Genomic DNA, 21,113 nt, shown 5'->3' with positions numbered 1-21,113 from the left:
TTTGCAAACTTTGCCCTAGGGCTAGAATCTAGACTTAGGTCATTGGCCACAGTGCATTCTTTGAGATTTTAGAAATGGCTAAGAGAGTCAGGTTGCCTCACACTGCCACAACCCACCCACCCATTCATCCATCCGCCCATCTATCCACTCATCCATCCATCCAACAAATAGTTATTGTTATTGAATGAATACCTCCTGTGTGTCAGGCTTCATACACAGTATTTATAGTCACAATTGGATGGGACACATTTTCATTTGGTATTAAACTGTTACTTGCATGACAGTAGCAGGAGATGGAATCTAAAGTGATTGCGCAAATTAAGTGTACTTCAGACAGAAACCTAATCATTGATCAGTGCTCTTTTTACAGCAGGTGTTCAAATGTCTTTTTGAATCAAATTGTCATATTATGTTCATTTCTACTTGGATAAAATGGTAAAAATCTTACTTATTTGGAAGTGATCCTAACCCAGATACAAGCTAGCTCGTATCTCTTGAGCTAGCTCCCTCTTTTTTTAAAGGAGTGCTTTTTATTTCATAGATCATGTAAATGAATCGTGTACAAATTAGGAGATGTTGAAAATACTCAGAGAACAAATTGCTTCCAATAGTTTCATAAAATACCTTTGCCTACAAATAATGGATATGAAATCACAAACCAATTGATTTAATTATGTATCCTAAAGACCTTTAGAGTCACAGCCCAGCTTTAATTACAGAACATCCATGGAAGTAAGAATAGTACACTCCCATAAAAAATTTCTATGGTTCAAAGTATTCGCTAGTTAATCTGGCTGCCCCTTCACCACTACCACTATTTAGTTTGAATTAATGAGGATAGATTCACTAATGAAAGCCAAGAATTTTCTTCATTCTGATGAGACAATACAGTCATGGGGAGAAGCTCTATAAAATAATTTCCATGGCATATGCTGAGAAGTTGGAAGTGCTAAAAGTGGTGGTGCCTGGCTCAAGGCTTGTGATCAGAAGGGGGTGAAATTAAGTTAGAACTGAGAAATGTTTACTTTAAAAAGCACAAAGAAGCAGCCCTCTTTTTTCTTATTGAAAGAAGTATTGAAAAATGTACCATGAAATTAAAGCCCTGAAAATCTCTAAGGAATCTGTCATTATCTTTGAACCAATGCAAAAGTAAAAACTTTGCATATGCAGGAACCAAAACACATGTACACAAAATATAATGTTTGGTGATAAATATTGTATAGATAGTATGCATCTTGTATGTGCAATGCATATGTGTACACCTTTAAAATGGTGGCTTTAACTGGTAACCACATCGATTTCCTAAGAAACTGTATAAAATCGGTTTACTTGCTGCTGTAAATGTCTTGAAACTTCACTCATAGAGAGAAGTAGCACAGTCTCGAGCACTAGTCAAAAGAGCACTAGTCTTGGAGTCCAGAGGCCCAGACCCAGAGCCGGTTCCACCACTTACCACCTAGGCAAATGCAGGCAATTTGTTTAACCCAGTCAGGCTTCAGTGAGGAAAATAAGGGTTCAATTGACTTGACTCTCAAGGGTTGTGACAGCTCTGAAATTGTCAAACTCTGTGTAGGAAGCATTTGACGTAGCCATCAGGGGAAAGCTGTGTGTGAAAGCAAGTGTTTCCAAAAATAGACATATAAAGGACTGTTTTAAAAATTTGAAGTGAAGAGTGGAAAACATAGTTTTCTTTAAAGAGTGCACAGCCGCATGCACGCACGTACACGCACACACACACACACTGCACGCAAGCCTATGCGGAGTACATTTTATAAGACCCAGCAGTTGTATCTTTTCCCCACTTGAAAAAAATGTGGCTTTGCAGGCATGCAGATTATACTGCATTTGTGCATTCTGCACAAGGCTGCTGGCTCTTAATTCTAATTAATACAAATCCAGCTGCATCAGTGGGTGGAGGAAGAAAGACTAGAAATGAAGGAAGAAAATGAGACGTTAGCACAAATGCCTATCACATTGTGAATATCTATTCATCTGCATAATATTAATGATACAAAATATGCAAACAGATGTTTCTCTCATTAAATTGTATATGCAAATACTACTGGTAGGAGAGGTAATGTTGTCTCAGGGTGGAGAGATCACCAAGGGTAATTAAAGGTTAATCCAGTTTTCAGTTCACAAGCTATATGACAAGAGTGGTTGTAAAGAAAAATTGTCACTTAACCTTAATTCATTACCAATGGCACATGGATATTCTACTAAAATAACAAAAACATGTGTGTGCTAATCACTACCCCAGTCCTTACAGTAGTTGATCACTAGCAACCATCAATAAAGACTTATTGTAAGTTGAGCGAAGTTGAGTGTTGCTATGCAAAGCATTGATAAGAAAAATTACATTTCCTCAAAAAGTGTGTAGAACCCGTCTAGAGTCATAATCTCTAAATTCCAATAGAAAAAAAACCTGAAGTACCTAATCACTATTCCCCATATGTAATTAAAAGCATTGTTTTCGATGATGAATGTGAGATATTGGAGGCTGCAATGACTTGACCCAGACTGCACTGTTTTTCTTAATAGGTGAATTGAAGATAGTGAGTGGTTTGGAATTTTTTTGATTGGAATTTTTTTGATGACCAACTCACCAGCTGGGGTATTTCCACTTGCCATTTTCTGGGGGTGGGGCTGCGGGGGGGAATTAAGCAATTAAGGTCATAAATGTTCAGAATTAGCAGGTCTGTAAGAAGAAATGCAAAGTCAGTATAAACTATGTATTTGTAGAAAGAGTTGGGAAATAGCAGAAGGAGAAAAGGTTTTCCTGCATCTGTGGAATACTAAAAGAGGATTTATTTCCTGATCAATAGCTACAAAGAGCTTACCTTTGGTTTAGTGGGAACTGGGGTTCTGAAAGGGTAATCTCCTCTCCCCTTTACTTCTTTAGTCCTTGATTCTACAACAAATGCACAGCTATTCACTCAGCGTAAAGACCCACGCAAAGCTAGTGAGCAGAATACCTGAAGCCTCCACGCTCCTGTAAATGGAAAGGGTGCCTTCTGCTCCAGCCATTCAGAGATGCTGAGCAGAATGAAATCCAAAGTTTCATGGGCAAACTGGTCCCTAACATTTAATCCTCATTACACATTGAGTTTTGTTTTTGTTTGTTTACTTTTAGCCAAACCAAAATTTAATTTTAGTTCTCATGCCACCAGAAAAACCGAAGCTCCTTTCAAAGTTGCAATTCTACATTACATTTAATCAAACCTTGGAAATAAACCTAAAGGTCTATGTTCGCTCCTACTTTCTCATAGGAAATAAAGCTGGTTTAAGATGCTAAAAAAAAATTGCCTTGGGAAAGAATGTATTTTTCAAGAAAATGGACTATGTTTAACTCACCCAAAACATCTTTTTCATAGAATTTTAACAATACTGACTTATGGGAAACCCCCAAACAGAAGATAGGCACTATAGCTCCAAAGGGAATAGGGAGATGGCTTATAACCCAGGGTGGTGGGTTTTATCTGCACAATACCAACCCATTTAACCTGTTGGGTTTTTTTTCCCCACTACTTAATTTACTGATTTTTTTCTTCTCATTTTTTTTTTACATTTCTACCAAACTGCTATTTGATCTCCAGCCAGGAAGTGGGTCTGCTAAGTTTGAGAGGAAGACTGCCCATCCATCCCCACTGCTAGTAACAGAAGGGACCTGATGAATCTTCTTACTTACTATTTGACTATTTCTTAGCAGGAAGAGAAGGAGCAGGGTGTTTCCCAGGTCTACGCTTAAAGTGAGAGGGTGAGGAATAGTTAGGGCGCTGCCTGAGTTATTAGTACATAATATGTGCATTTTCCCCTGGGTAGATCTTAAAAGATCTGATCACCTGCCCTCTTCTAGCTAATTCCGGGTAACATCTGGAGACCTCCAGCCCTACTCTCAGGAGGCTCTTTTGAAATAACATGGCCCTGTGCTTCTCTATTTGTTAAGTAATTGAGAGGTAATAGCGATTATTCCATATTAAGAAGAAGCCAAATTCCCCTAGCAGCAAGCAGCCCGCATTAGTGGTGTACTGCTCACACTAGCAGATAGGTGGTGTTGAGGCTGAAGTTCGGGAGCTAGACTTTGGTTAGAAAACTTCAGACAAATTAATGGGTGCAGCACACCAACACGGCACATGTATACATACGTAACAAACCTGCACGTTGTGCACATGGACCCCAGAACTTCATTTTACGAAAGGCAGCAGACACACACATCCCACAGAGTAGAAGCCCTTGATTTGGAGTGATTCCTGGCTCCTTTCCCCATTGTCCCAAAATACAAGGGCTGTTTGTGGTTGATTTAGGCCGTGTCAGTGACCTGAACCTCCTTCTGACTCATTCTTCCTGGCCATCTCGGGTAAGCTTTGGTCCTGGCTTGCTAGGGTCTGATGAACCTGATACACCTGGGGCTCACCTGACTGCGCAAGATCATGAAGACAAGCAATAAAGTTGGAACGACCCAAAGGAGAGGCCCAGCTGAGACATCTCAGGCAAAGTGCCCCGGGAGACTGTGTGAGGAGTGGCCACTCTGACTTCAGGAAATCCACTCGACTGCACTGTACTTCAACATCTTCTGTTGCAAGACAGGAAAAGAATAGTACTGTCCTCATATGACAGTTGAAATGATTTGAAGTTTTAAATACACATTTAAAGTATTTTAATAAAATATTTTAATTGAACTGCTAAGTATCCAATATTAAGGAAGCTAAAATGATGGTGATAATTAAGATTAGTAACATCAGCTTGAAACAGATAGGCTAGGGCCCTGCGAACAGTTTCACTTAGAGGGAGTCTCTGGATGTTCCCAACGTGGCAGCTGCATTATCCCTGCACAATGGGGTTGGGTTTCCATCCATTCAAAGACAGCAGCTGGGCACCTCATCAGATTTGAGGCAACCCCAACACATCTCTTTTAACAACATCCTATGATTCTTATAATGATCTCCTTGGAGCCCCTGAGTTGCATGAAGAGATTGTCCTTAGCAGCTAAGTTGGATCTCTAAGTGGCATCATGGTAGATCACTTTCAAACCAGTATTGAGGTGGGCCCCAGGCAGTTTCTATTAGAAATTCAAAAAGTGGCTGGGTGCGGTGGCTCACGCCTGTAATCCCAGCACTTTGGGAGGCCGAAGCAGGTGGATCACGAGGTCAGGAGATCGAGACCATCCTGGCTAATACAGTGAAACCCTGTCTCTACTAAAAATACAAAAAATTAGCCAGGCGTGGTGGTGGGTGCCTGTAGTCCCAGCTACTTGGGAGGCCGAGGCAGGAGAATGGCATGAACCCAGGAGGTGGAGCTTGCAGTGAGCCGAGATTGCGCCACTGCACTCCAGTCTGGGAGACACAGCGAGACTCTGTCTCCAAAAATAAAAAAAAATTAAAAAAATAAATAAATTCAAAAAGTGTGTGTATGCCCACAACCAAACCAAGTGCCATCTGCAAAACTGGTGTTCTCTAGGGTAATGTGGGGACTCTGGTGTTTCAAAGCTTACATGCAAATGCCCCTTACCAGCTCTGAGTTGGCACACCACTTCACATCTCTAAGCTTCTAAGTGTCCTCATCTGTAGAATGGCAAAGGATTGACATATGGACCACACAGCAATGCAGGGGAAACATTTTGCCAAGTGTCCAGTAGCATTAGAAATAGAGGGATTTGAGTGTTGCATTCACCATCACATCCTGGTGTCCGGCATCAGTAATTGGAACACTGTGTCCACGGTGACACCACTATTCTTAAGCCTAATGGTTTGTTAATTTAACTCATTAGAGGCTTTAGCACTTGAAAGGGTGTTTAAAAACACAAACCAACAATTAGTCTTTGGGGACCAAGGAATAAATGCAGCATAATGTATCACTTTTCCTGACTCAACAAGCACCATTTTGATGTGCTAATGGACCCTAGTGAAGGCAGTCATATTCATTTAACGAAGCAAGCCACCAATCCAAATGCAAACTCCTCTACCCAGCCGCAATCTGTCCTTCCCGTGAGTCAGCCAGGAATCAACATAACATAGAAATGGGGTAATATATATAATATAAAATGCACTGTAAAGAAATCTGTGTCATGTAAAATGAAGTTTAAAGCACTGATCCAGGCTGGGCGCAGTGACTCATGCCTGTAATCCCAGAACTTTGGGAGACCGAGGTGGGTGGATTGCTTGAGTCCAGGAGTTCGAGACCAGCCTGGCCAACATGGTGAAACCCCATCTCTATGGAAAATATAATAATTAGCCAAGTGTGGTGGCATGCACTTGTAAGCCCAGCTACTCAGGAGACTGAGGCGTGAGAATCGCTTGAACCCAGAAATGTTAAGTGAGTTGGCCAAGATCACAAGGCAATTAAGTGGCTAAGAATCAAACCTGGTTTTCCAGAATCCAGAGCTCTTGTTGTTAATCATCACATTTGGTATTAACACAGCCCAAGAGGACCAGGCCACAAACACTGGAGTGTGGCCAGGTAGCAATTCTTGAGATCCCAGGGAGTTCTGAGAAGGTTTACAGGGGAGAGTATCATACAGAAACCTGGGTCACCTCAAATCTTGCAAGTTGCATTCTGGCTGGCAGAGGCCAGCCTGGGAGCCTGACTGGGGCACAAATGCCCCAGGCATGGATGCCGGAACTGCCAGGCGGTGCCCCACATTCCCGAACATCACTGTCCTCGCATTGAACAAGGCAGGATAGAGTGCAACCACTGGACAACGTAAATGCTCTGGCCCCATTTCCGGTTATCCTCTGATGTTCAGGCTTGGCTGAGTATACAACAACTTGGTCCTGGAAAAGTGTCGTATCTTTGGCTAAGTACCTCGTCAGCTTCCTCTTGTGTGTTGCACAAACACAGACACTAAAAAAAAACAGAAGACTAGGGCATCAGACCCAACAATGTGACATAAAGAAATGTGTAAAGCCCTAAGAATTTTAAGGGCTGCAAGTGGGGACTCAGTCAGTGTTCAACAGGACTGTTGGGTACAAAAGAAAGAATTGAGGTTTTGATCCATGAGAAATTGATATTAAGTCTTCAGTGTTAAGTGAAGATCAGCAAACATCTTCCTTTTCCTCTGGTGGTGCTGGATTCATTTTCAGCCATAGTTTTGTTATTCTTTAATCCACTTGACTGCAATGAATTCAAATGATAGTGACAGAAACATGGTACAGATGAGTATCCCTTAACTGAAATGCTTGGGACCAGAAGTGTTGCAGATTTTAGACTGTTTTTGAATTTTAGAACATTTGCATATACTTAGTGAGATATCTTGAGAGTGGGACCCAAGTCTAAACACGAAATTCATTTATGTTTCATAGACACCTTATACACGTAGCCCAAAGGTAATCTTATAAAATATATTAAATGATTTTGTATATGAAACAAAGTTTTGACCATGACCTGTTGCATGAGGTCAGATGTGGAATTTTTGCCACTTGCATCAGGGCTCAGAAACTTTTGAAGTTTGGAACATTTCGGGTTTTGGATTTTTGAATCAGAGACACTCAATCTGTATAATGTGTAAACATGGAATGAAAGAAAAAAGACCACTGTGTGAATTCTGCCTCCGCTACTAAGGAAATATAGAGAGACCTTGGGTATATCACTTCTTTTTGCAGATTTCCCACCAGCAAAACAGGCTTGAGGAAGGAATTAGTGACTGCTCACAGTGCCTGTCTTCCAAGATTGTAGCAGCCAAGCTTCTCTCGAGAACATTTTGTTCAAGCATCTCATTGCATGCACTTTTTGATTTGCTGGTAGGGTAGCTGTGTGGAAGGCTGGAAGGGCACGGCATTCCTTCATTCATTCACTCTATGCCCCCAGCACGTTAATTTCTTAACTTCCTGGAGACCAGATTTGTGCATCCATGAAACAGGAATCATGATTCCTCCCACCCAGCACTGTTGGGAAGATTGAGCACCATAACTCAGTACACATGCCTGATACGGAGAAGGCCCAAGCCTTCTCTTCCTTCATTTGAGCCCTAAAATAACCGTAAGAGATGTCAGTTCCTCTCCCTTCCCCCTGAGGGTTCCAAGAGAAAAAGCACATGGTGATGTGATTTGATGCAGTCTGGCCAAAGTATCATGATTTAAAGAACTGGTGCAAAAACAAAGCAAATTATATGCCATGGGCACCAGTTTCTGAACCGGTAGCGGGAAGGTTGGGGAGGAGGGGTTGGCACAACGTGAAGTGGGAAGAAAGGCACAAAGATGTTCCAGTTTCAATGACATTGCCCTAAGTAAGCTGCCTTCTTTAAGTGGGGAAAAAAGACCTCAGTGGCTAGCATGTTTAGCTCACCTGATTATGGCTTACCCCCAGGGTTTATTTCTAAAAGCATCATTCATTGAAGGGCATTGATTTATGAACAACTAATGTCTTAATTCTATGAGCATTAAGCAAAAACAAAGTATTTAACTTTAAAGCATAACCTGTAGTTATCTTCCATTTTGTATATTGATCTTTGAGTTGCAAGGTCCAACTTTCATTCTCATTTCCATGAAATCTGCAGGAAGTCAGGAGAACTGGTGGAAAGAGATTGGAATTTGGATTGAAACCATCTGGGTTTCAATTCGGGCTCCAGCATTTACTCTCTGTGTGACTTGAGTGAACCATTTAAATGTCACAGTGGTTTACTCTGAGCCATAGTTTCTTCATCTATGAAATGGGGGCAATAATAATATCTCTTACGGTTATTTTAGGGCTCAAATGAGGGAAGAGATGCCCGCATTCTGTCTTTGAAGCAGCATTCACCCTGAGGAGTTCCTGAGCCCATCTCTCATCTTCGGGCCCAGCAGCCAGGAGAGCTAGGGGTGGTGGGTAGGAGAGGGTAGTGAGGGGCATGGCAAAAAGCAGAACTTTGTGCCATCATTTTTCAATTGTACAAAAATGTATTCTTTCCAGAATTGTTCCCTGGCACTCTGTGTGTGTGTGTGTGTGTGTGTGTGTGTTTGTGTGTGTGTGTGTTCTGAAGTGGATGAAATTTATCAACAAAATCTTTACTAAAAATGGAACTTCTGCACATCTAATTGCAGAATTTTGCTAAATAAAACTGAAGATACCTTGCCTGTCTCCAGGCATATCCGAGGGGATTAATTTGTCACTCTTCAGAAACAATTCTTTGGAGGAATACCCTCTTTGATTCTCTATTCTCACATTAATTAGTAGTAGAAGGAACACCGCACACGCTTGGTGGAGGAGGAATTAAGAAAAACACATTTGCCACCCCTCTCAAAGAGGAGAAACAACAAGGAGAGGGCATGGGGTACGAAGTTCAGCACCATCTGGAGGGGAGGGGAGCGCAGCAATGGCCGAAGTCACCGGCACTCGTCACTGGCTGCACAAGGCCAACCGGGCATCGTTATTTGCTAGAGAAGCTTTGTAGGCTGTGCTTAGTAAAAAATAATTTTTAAGCCTAAGTTCCAAGGACAAATGCTTTTGAGAATAAAATGAAGACATAGTTGATTTATTTCTTTTTAATGATTATGGGGAGAGTTGATATTGGAACCAACTTCCAAATCAGAATTTGAGATTATTGTTGAGGTCAAACATTGAATGCTACTTGTACTTTTGATAATTGTCTGATTGATTTTTTTCTGATCCAAATATTTATCCAAAGATATTTTTGATTCAGATTTCTGTTTAACGTGATGAATTTGTAATAGAAAATTTTTTGGAAAATTAGAGGAGTTACCCCTGTCATTTTGTGTTGGTCAAATACAAATTATTTTCTTTTAAACATTTTCTCTTTTTTTTTCTTTTCTTTTTTTTTAGACATGGCTTCGCTCTGCCACCCAGCCTGAAGTGGCTAAATCATAGCTCACTGCAGGCTCAAACTCCTGAGCTGGGACTACAGGCATGGGCCACCATGCCAGCTAATTTTTTAATTTTTGTAGAGATGGGGGTCTTGCTATGTTGCCCAGCCTGGTCTGGAACTCCTGGCCTCAAGTGATCCTCCCTTCTCAGCCTCCCAAAGTGCTGGGATCTTATTTCATCTTTAAAAATAACCCAAGTAACACCCAATTAATAGGATGTGTTTTACTGGTTGGAGAAAGTGTTTGTGTCACTAAATTGGGCATAGGCCACCTTTGCAAGGCAGTCCCTCCTTTATTGTCCAAGACAGCAGAGATACAGAAGGCTGGATGTAGACCCAACAGCCTGGTGTCCCCCGCGTCCTCTGGGGCCCCCACCATGCAGTTCCAGAAGCCGTCTCCATGGCCTGCTTGTTTAAGGTAATTACAACATGTACTTCCTCCCTGCTGCTTCTGCTGAGGCAGAAAATACTTCATCATTTTCTTCAGTCATGAGAATAAAGCCAAAAAATCTGGAACATAAACACCATTTTTTCTTTGCATTCAAAGGCCAAGCTCAGGGTGAGTTTGTGAATAATAAACCCAAGTTGGCAATCAAGCTAATAAGTATGAAGTTGCTGGGGAGAGAAGTCCTCCGCGAGCTGGGAGCTGAGGGGTACCCAGGGCTTTTTGTTCCCCTGTTGGTAAATAACAGCCCTTTATTTACACACAGTTGTTTCGGCTTCAAAAGATATTCAAAGCCTGGCTAGTTTCTGCAGTTGCTTTACATGGAAAGAAATATATATGTGTGAATTTTTAAAGAGATTGAGTCCCAATTAAATCTATGCTGCCCGGAGAGAGTTGCAGGAGAGTCAGCCTGAGATCCAAGGGGGAAAAGAGGCGCCTGTGATTAGCAGGCAAGCCAGAGTTGTAAACATAGGGGCTTTCTTTCTGAAATGGGAATTGCCCGCAAGAAAGTATTCATCTGCAGCCTCGAGCTTAGAGAAATTCCAGGGCCAGGCGCCTTTTGGTTTAAGAACAGAACTTTGAACTCTCCATTTCAAAAACTGAATTTCTCCTCCCCCTAGTTAGGAAAAGCATCCGATGCCGAGTGTCTCCATTCAAGCCCTCCAAACTTTCAGCATTTTTTCATTTTAAGCTTGTAGCCATACAAACCTCTGGTAATGAGTTCCCTGCCCGAGACAAGTTCTGCATCCAATTTGTGCGCCCGCCCAGTGAAAATGGTTTAGGAGTCTGAGAGTCCCAGGAGGAGGAATCCAAAGGAAATCTCCAGAAAGGAATGAAGAGCTATCATGGAAATCTTTATTTATGTGAAGAGAAAGAGCTAAAACATTACCTCAGAATACAAGATTACAACATCAGTCGGATAGAAAGTAAATCTATTCTAGTGGTGAGACATCAGAAACCCATAATCCTTTCTCAAAGCCCTTTTGTTATTTTAATGTCCAACAAATTATGGGTTTTTTTTTTAAAGAAGAAAAACACTTAGATTTGAGAGGTTTCCTTTGCTCCCGTAAAAGTAATTTCACTACCTAAAAGTTTTAATTTTCTGTAACCCAGTGTTTACTGTGCTGGCCGAGCATACGTTCAAGACCACGGTAATTTTCAGCTTCAATAGAATGGGGCACAGTGACCACCAGGATCGGCCTCAAGTTGCTATGGCAACAGTATTTCAAAAAAGTCCTTAAGTTATGTGGGGCATTTTTGTTTGCTAATTTTAAATTTTGCCTTCATAATTTTTTAAAACAGATGCATATGGATGAGTAAATTGCAATACTGTTTTCTTCCTCTTTATGTCAGTCATGTCATAGGGATCCTGACTATCTTATAAATGACTTTGTAAAGAATTCACTAAGAAGTAGAAAAAGAGTCAAAGAAAATTGGACACATGACAAAAAAAAATAAAAACCAAATTCAACCTGTTTTTTTCTAGATGCTTTTCAGTGGGAAATTCTCTCAGGAGATCCATGAGAAGGGACCAGACCTGGAAGAGATGGGGCTTCCATATGCCAGACCCTGGCTTGGTGCAGAGATGTAAAGATGAGAGAGTTCATGTCATGCTCAGGCCACAGGCTCTGTCAGGCAAAAAAAAAAAAAAAATCCTCGCACTCACGGAGCAAAAATGTGAGGGAGTCACACAAAAGCCGCAGTAAATAATTAGATAGATAGATGGATGGATGGATGGATAGATAGATAGATAGATAGATATATAGATAGATAGATAGACAGATGACAGATAGATATAGATAGATACATAGATACATAGATGGACACATAGATGGGTGGATGGATAGATAGATTGATAGAGGATAGATGGATGATAGGCAGACAGATGGTAGGAGAGATAGAGCTGGATAGATGGATGATGGATAGATAGATAGATAGATAGATAGATAGATAGATAGATAGATAAACAATAGTATGTCAGAAGATAACAAGTGCTATGAAAAACAAAAACAAAAAAAAACAGAGGAGGTGCTCCTAGAGCCAGAGTGGGGTATAATATAGAACAAGGTGGTCAGAGTGGGCCTCGCTGAGATTGGGGTCATTTGAGTACAGGCCCGAAGCAGGGGAGGAGTCGGGCAGACAGAGAGAAAACCAAGTGCAAAGCCCTCGATTCAGGAGATCGTTATGAATATTGGTTATTCGTCACTATAATTGGAAAAGCTACAAACCTCGGGGTCTATGAAGTTTGCAAGTTTTTGTGCGAGTTTTGTGCCCTTCTGCTAAATGACCCCAGACTTCAATGCACAAAGTCCAGACTCTTTGTTTACTTATCTCTTTGCTCCAAGTCAGCCATCTTCTCTAGCAGGGCAGTTTTGCCTTGCCCCAGAAACAGCCCCTTCCTCCTCCTCATGTGTTAGCTGTGAAGTCATGTGATTTAGCAAAACAGATGACCAAACCTGTTAGATTTGGGTCTGGCTAGGGTGTACCGGGAAAAAGCACGTCGCTTTTATACGCTGCATCTGTGTTTTACACGTTGCGAATAGCTCCAAGCAGGAGGCCACAAGGGATCCTAGTTGTATTCCTTACACCCAGCCAGCACCTGGCACACAATGTGGCAGGATAAGACGCCCCAGGAATGCATGGGTCAACTTGGAGATATCTGTTTCGTCTACTCAAATGCGTTTTTCCTTCCTTCATGGGTCTCATCACTTGTGGATGCCAGATAAGTGAATGTCAGCGTGAATAAGAACTTCCATTCTTAGGGCAGTGTTTATTATCCAAGCATTTTCAAATCTATGACCTCACCTGGATTCTAACACCAACCCTCAGCAGTATGCAGGAAAAGTGCAATCAGCCTCAATTTATAGATGGGTTGGCAGATTGAAAGAAGCTAATTGCCTCAGGCCACAGTGAGAGGCAGCCTCTGCGGTGTTGAGAGGTCCTGATTCCAAGGTCGGCGCCCCACTCCCATCACACGTGGCCAGAGGCTATCTGCAGAATGGGTGGTGACAACTGGGACAGGACAGCAGAGGCTTAGAATTACTCTGGAAATGTGGGATCCTGAGGGCAAGCTGAGGTGGCAGAGCCAGAGTCAAGATGTAAGTGACAAGAGTTAACCCTACAAGGAGTAACCTTGTAGCTGAGGCCTGTGTGAAAATGTCTAGAAATGGGTGTGGAGGGCAATAAGACTCGGGAGTCGGGGCCCAAGTGCTGGTCTTGGCTTGACCACCAGCATGATCTTAGGCATATCAGTTCCCCTCTCTGAGCCTGTTTTCTTGGTGATGAGAAGAGAGCACTGGCCTCACCCAGCTTCCTCACGATGTCAGAGGCAAGCAAGGCAGTTGCAAATTCCCAGAGAGAACACAGGACACCATGGAAGGAAGTTTGCAAGTGTGACAGCCTTTTCTGTTCTCTTTCATCCCTCATTGTAGGAGCTCAGGGCTTTGGGACATGGGTGAGCAGCAGGATTTAGAAAAAATGTAATAGCACTATTCTCACTGAATTTGTTTTTACTTTACCTTTCTACTTATGGCAAATGCTGATTTTTCATTTCTAGCCGAAGTATCAAGACTCCTTTTAAAATAAATGAATTGAAGTAAACATAGTGAATTATTAAAAGAAAAAATTTAAGTAAATAACATTAGAGGTGGAACTACAGATATTGCAGAGATTATGAAGGTGGTTTGGAAGAGAGTGGCCTTGGAGAAACGCTGAGTGAGATGACCGCAAGGGTGCTTCTGCTCTGCAGAGCGTTGGCGAGCGGTGGTTATGAGCATGGACTCTAGATCCACATGTTGGGTTCTTACACTTACATAGCTGGATAAATGCAGCCAGGTTACTTAAACTCTCTATGCCTCAGTTTCCTTATCTGTAAAATGGGAATAGTAGCACACCTTCCTCAGATTGCTGTGTGTTGCCCTGAGAAGAGCGCCTGGCTCAGAGAAAATGCTGTGGGAGTGTTATCTGTTACGATGGCCTTCAAAGAGTCCTTAATCAGACCCAAGCCAAGGGCTTTTGGAAGAGAGTGGCGAATGGGGGGCAGTAACCATGTCTACACTCATTGGCTTACCAGAACCCGCGTGCTTGTACACACTGTTTTCTGTCCCTGAACACGTAATCCCAGTGTTTCCTGCTTCTTCCTGTTGGAAAGTAAGTGAAGCCTTCCATAAATAATGGGGAGGAGGAGAAAGGCCATCTGGCCCCAACCTCTATCCACACAGAATAAAAAGGTGCCCAGGTGTTACCTGTCTTCTCATCATTTATCTGAGATCCTGCAAGAGTCAGCTGTGAGCCACATGTGCAATCATCTCCTGAGCCAAAAGGAGAGAAAGCAAAGCAGGATTCTGAAGCCAGAGCAGCCCAAATGGCAGCTCTCCCACTCACTGTCCTCTCTAGGCCCTTCCCTCCACACTGGCTCCCTGCTCTGAGTCACACTTTGTACTTCTTTGTGACAAGCCCATTTGGTTTTCTCCTCAAAGGTTGATAGTGCAGCATCTCCTGAGACACCAAAATTTGAGCCAGGTCCCAGGAAGAAGTGGCCTGACCTGGTAGGTGACCTCGTGCAGGACTTCGTGTGTGTGTGTGTGTGTGTGTGTGTGTGTGTGTGTGTGTGTATCTACAACTGGTCAACCCCAGCCCAGCTGTCCACCTGCCTGCACTCCCTGGGGCAGACAGCAGATAACCATTTAATAGATTGGCTTGAAAAGTTTACTTAAAGGGAAAACGAGATTGCATTCTATTCCAGGGAGGTGTGAAGATGTTCCAGCAGCTTGGTCATGCCATATGTACACTGTCAGAAGCCATCCTGAGGATGTTCCTGCACATTGATGGGAGCCAGGGAGCCAGCTGTCATTAGAGGGATGTACAGCAAGAGTCATTGTGTAGATCATAGTCTTACTGGTAGAGCAGGAGCTTCTGGACTCTCACATGTGCTATTCACAGTTGCAAACAAGACCTTGGCTCTCTTCTGTCCTTGGTATTTCCTTTCCCACCCCCACAAAACAATTGCAAACCAAGCCATGGTGGCAGAGCTTAATACGGCCAAAAGGCAGGATATACAGTGTTTGCAAGTGTGGCTTCCAAAATCAGTCTGCCTGAGTTTCAATCCTGGGTTTTCTATATACTAAGCAAATTATGTTAGGCAAATTACTTAAACTCTTGGTACCTCAGTTTTCTCATATGTAAAATGAGGTTAGTCGTACCTACCTCATAGAGTTGTTGGAAAGACTGAATGAATTAACACATGTAAGCACTTTCAGCAGTGTCTATCACATAGCAAATACAGGATATGTGTTAGCAACTATTGTTTACTCAAAAAATTCTTACACTAGGCAAGTATCTCATACCCTAAGTTTATTAGGTCATTAGGTGGGAAAGGAAATTACTATAAAGAAAAACCTGAGACTGAGTAATTTACAAAGAAAAGAGGTTTATTTGGGCTCACATTCTGCAGTCTGTGCAGGAAGTGTGGTGCTAACATCTGCTTGGCTTCTGGGGAGGCCTCAGGAAGCTTACAATCATGATGAAAGGTGAAGGGGGAGCAGGCACATCACATGATGAAAGCAGAGCAAGAGAAAGACAGAGGAGGTGCCACAAGCTTTTAAATGACTAGATCTCACGAGAACTCAGTATCACAAAGACAGCACCAAGCCATGAAGGATTCACTCCCATGATCCAGATACCTCCCACCAGGCTCCACGTCCAGCACTGGGGATTATAATTCAATAAGAGATTTAACCAGGGACAAATATCCAAACTGTATCACTAAGTATAGTAGCCAGCCTCCAATATGGCCCCCAGTGTTTCTTATCTCCTGTCATTCATGCTCTTGCGTAGTTCCTTCCACGCTGAACAGGGCTACTATGCAACCAATAGCACATTGAGGAAATGATGGGGTGTGACTTCTGAGGGTAGGTTGCAAAGTCACTGCAGCTTTCACCTTGTGATCTCTGGGATCACTTACTTTGGTTCACTTGCCAGTTGCCATGCTGTGAGGAGACTTAAGCAGCACTGTGGAATGGCCCATGCAGGGAGGAACTGAAACCGCCTACAAATAACTAGAGTTAATTTACTATCCATGTGACTAAGCCACCTTGAAAGCAGATCCTCCAGCCCCAGTCAAGGCTTCAGATGACTGCAGCCCCAGCCAACATTTTGATTGCAACCTGATGACAGAACCTGAGCCAGAACCATCAAAGTAATAGCAATAGATACATTTGAGCTTTGCACATTTAGAGGTGGAGGGGCAGGGCCAGAGTCAGCAGGGGTGGCTTTATAAACCAGACACTCATGTGTTCACTACCATGCACAGGTATGCAGAAAGATGTCCAAGTTCGCATCCCAGTGGGGTTCTGAGGTGCCCCAGTGGGCTGTGGGAGACAGAAAGAAATTCAAGGAAAATTCATGCCAGAGGTTTTCTGTGGTTTTGCACTTCACCCTTCCTGTGCCTTTTCTCCTCATCTCCCCAGGCATCCACTGTGAACAGACCTTAGGAGGGCCAAGCAGGGAAGATGTATATAAGCACCAAAGGCCAGCACTGTGTCCTAGTGGGCATAGCCTCTTCCAGACTTAGGTGAGTTCTTGGGGTGATCAAAAAAGAGAGACCTGCTGAGGTTGCAAAGGCATCTGCTGGGCGATAGCACAATCAGGGATGAGGGCGGAGGGATGGGATTGATCATGAGAAAGGCATCTTAGCCTGATCACATTCTCCAAAAGTGGCACTTTTTCAACAGCTGTTCAAAGGCTGTATGTTTACTTACTAGTGGTTAGAACCATGCAGGAGGATATGGAAAAAGTGACTCATTAATGTGCAATTGAAACATCAGCAGCCAGACCAGGAGACACATTAAGAAGGTAAGCAAATGCTGGCTGCTTTTCTTGTGCCTCCCTCCTTGCCCTGCACCTAACTTTGGAACATGGCTCTTTCTGCAGCTGAGACCCCCTGGCACATCCTACTGCTGAATCTTACTGCCATCTTGCAGGCACTCCAAAAGCTTCATCTAAATATCCATTTGAGAAACCAGCCATTATGATGAGGACTCCCCAAGGCCACCCAGGGAAACTTCACTCAGAGAAAACAGGAGACATTCCAAGTGTTGGACTGGAACAATAAACCTCTCAATGTCAAAGAAGCCCTGCTTCTCTTTGTACTCTCCATAGGCTTGGGAAAGCCCTCCCTTCCTCCCCAGGGAGGGTGGGTATGACAGATTGTTGGATAGGTGATGACTGATAGCACCAAGAGAGGAATCATTGCCTTGTGCCTGTGGCCAGGTGCTCTTGTCTCTGGCTCACCAGCTCTCAACAACATCGCTCAGGATAGAGCAAAGACCAAAGCTGTGCTGTATCACCATCTCCACTCTACATTTTCTCTATGCTGGTGATAGGAGCATCCTGTTTCTGGGTTTAAATCTGTACTAAAAAGGGTCTTTCAGTGTGTTTCTTCTGGGTGCCCAGTCTTTCTTGTCACGGCAGACCAGAGAAGGAATTTCACCAGGTACGGGCCTTCCTTCAAAGAGGTCACAACATCCCAGGAACTCACCCACCATAATGGAACACAGCAGGTAGTACTTGACTGACTTGAGCAGGCGGAACAAGGTACTTCGGGGGTAGAGGGACAGGAGTGGTCGATTCTGCTTGGAGATAAGAGAGAAAGGGAAGTGTTTTCAAAATGTAGCCTGGGTCATACTGTGAACACTGTTGTTTTATCTTACATTTAATTTCTTAATTTTTAAGTCCATATTCTCTTAAATTTTATTGAAAGTATCAAGCAGAAGCTATCCAAAAACTTTTGTTTCCTTAGATAAATGCTTTTCAAAATATTGATTTTTTTCTGCGTCTTTAGTTGTATTCTTCTCTTAAACTATAGACTCATCTTTTCTTCTTTTTACTCAATCAATTGCTCCATATTCTCTCTCTTTCTCTCCTTCACTTTCTTCCTTTTTCTCTTTTCTTCTCCCTTCCACCTCCTTATTCTCCTTCTTTATCCATGAACAAAAAGGACTCTATCCATGTCTAGTGTTTGCCTAGACTGTGGGTAAACCCATGCCAATCCATGCCATTGGTAATCCATTGGTAGACGTTCCCTGGCCCCTTCATGTAATAGTTATCTTGCTTCGTGATAAACCATTTTTTCCAGAGCTTGTGGGAGGTTGGTATCAGTTAGCTTTGCTGTGTAACAAATCACCCAGATCTCAGTGGCTTAAGATATCGATGACTTATTATTGCTCATATCTTGGGTCTACTGGGATTTGGCTGATGAAAGCTTGGCTCAGCTGAGGGCCCTGCTTCAGGTATCTTGGCAGCTGTTTCCCACTGCAGCTCTGATGTTTGGGTGGGGCAACCCTACGTCATACAGGCTTCATCCTTCATTGACCAGTGCACTGACCTGGTCATGTTTATCATATTATAGTGATGACAGAGGTACCAAATAACAAGCAAAAACATGAGTCTAGGCTCAGAGTGGCATACTGTCACTTCCGCCCATATATCATTATCCAAAACAAGTCACATGGCCAAGCCCAAATTCAAGAAGCATGAAACTCCATTCTGCCATTCTGCCCATGGAGATACTGTGAGAGCTATGGAGCCACTAGGAGAGGATGCATACAGGATAGGGTAAGAAGTTAAGGACAATAATGCAATCACCCACAGTGGTTCCAAGATAAATAAGAGATCTAGTGACTTGGAGTCTATCTTCAATGGATCAGGAGAAAAGACTGAGAAGGGATTCTCCAAGAGAAGGAAGGGTACAAGACCGGAGTGAAATGCAGTTCAGGCTAGCATTGCTTGTTTTTCTACTTGCTCCAGGCTTCACTGATCCTCCCAGGAACTGCTCAGAGCCTGCTCCTCTCAGACTTTCCTGGGGTAAGCCCAGTTCCAATCTACTGATTCTTACTTTCTTCTGGAGTCTTGCAAAGAAAACCCATAACAGAATGAATGATTTCCGAGCTAGCCTAACAAGCCAAGTAGACCCCTCAGTTTGCATGTGGATCAGCTCTTACACAGCTGAGTGAGTTTGTCAACTGTGACTCTCTGGAAGTGTCCATTTTAGTGCAAGTATCTGCTCACCAACCAGTACTCATAAACAACTCCCTAATGGGCTCATCAAGGCAATGAGCAGAAATTTTTGCACAGAATAAAAAATAGTCTTGCTGGGTGCAGTGGTTCACGCCTGTAATCGCAGCACTTTAGGAGGCCGAGGCAGGTGGATCACGAGGTCAGGAGATCTAGACCATCCTGGCTAACACGGTGAAACCCCATCTCTACTAAAAATACAAAAAATTAGCCAGGCGTGGTGGCGGGCGCCTGTAGTCCCAGCTACTCAGGAGGCTGAGGCAGGAGAATGACGTGAATCCAGGAGGCGGAGCTTGCAGTGAGCCGAGATCGCGCCACTGCACTCCAGCCCAGGCGACAGAGCGAGACTCCGTCTAAACAAACAAACAAACAAAAGTCTCCTCAAGGGACAGAGCCCAGCCTCCATTCCGTATTCCAAGGGCTTGGTCTCCAGTCCCCATTGTCTCAGAAAATGCCACTCACTGTTTGGTTGGGACACAAAGACTTTCTTTAAAGAAAACCACATTTAATGCAAACGGTGTGTTCTACCTGCTTGGAAAGTCATGGAGGTATTGTGATGAAAAGAAAACTAGAGATTATCCAGTCAAAAGTTGGCAAGCCTTTCTGTAAAGGGCAAGAGAGTAAAAATGTTAGGCTTTGTGGGCCATACAATCTCTGTTGCAGTGACTCAACTCTTGCTGTTATAGTGTAAAAACAGCTCTAGACAATATGTACACAAATGAGCGTGGCTGTGCTCAATAAAACTGTTTACAAAAATAACTGGCAGGTCAAATTTGATCCACTGGCAGGGCTATAATTGACTAAACTCTGCTCTGATCTAACCTCCCATTTTACAGATTTGGCAACTGAGAACATTGAGGCATCTTGTCCTGCCGTTACTGAACCTGGATCACACCTGCACTGTGGCAATGGTCTTTTGGTACTGACTGTGCTCCTTTGCAGGGCTCTGCCAGGCTGTGATGCCCCAGGATGAGGGTGCTGAGGGGTTGGTGCCTTGGCCTTGATGGTTGTGAAACAATTAAAATATCACCCTTACTTGTTTATGTTCAAGGCTTCCTACAGACAGATCTTCTTGACCTTGGAGACCTGGAATCATCCATCCTGTAACCTCAGTGACTTCCCAGCTCAGCCTCTGGTGCATAGCAAGGGCACAGTCAAAATGAATGAATGAGGCCCAGTGAGCAGGAGTGACTTGACCAAGGTGCCACCATCTGCTCAGCAGCAGCACAGGGACCAAAATCCAGGACATGGCATTGCAAGGTAATCTTTGCTCATGAAAAGTAATCTGCTATTGTTTAGATATAAAGTTGGGTAAGCGGTTGAATAATTGCAAAAATAATAGTTAATTCATCAACCAATACCTACCCAAAGCACCTGCAAGTTGGGAGGCCCTAAGCCAAATGCTGCAGGCAGGGAAGGGCTAGCCTGCAAGGAGGCTGCAGTACCAGAGGAGACACATGCAAATAGCTCTAAGCCTAGTGCTCATTTCTAGCTATAGAATAGATTCTGGAAGAAGATGGTTAACTTTTATTTTCTACTTATCTCTGCCTTGCGCTCCACTATATGTACACAGTAAGTCCTCGCTTCACATTGTCAATAGGCTGTTGGAAACTGCAACTTTAAGGAAAACTATGTGCAGTAGATCTTCAAATAACATCGTTTCTTCTTTTTATTGTAATGTTGACGAGGAAAAAATTGGTTTTGTTACATGTTGTTTCACTTGAAGTTTTCATTTTCACGAATCTATTGATGATGTTAAATGAGTATTTACTGTAATTACACACACACTGCACCTACCACACA

This window comes from Trachypithecus francoisi, unplaced genomic scaffold (genome assembly GCF_009764315.1).
Source record: "Trachypithecus francoisi isolate TF-2019V2 unplaced genomic scaffold, Tfra_2.0 Contig01579, whole genome shotgun sequence".
NCBI lineage: Eukaryota > Metazoa > Chordata > Mammalia > Primates > Cercopithecidae > Trachypithecus > Trachypithecus francoisi.
This window is presented reverse-complemented; position numbering follows the sequence as displayed.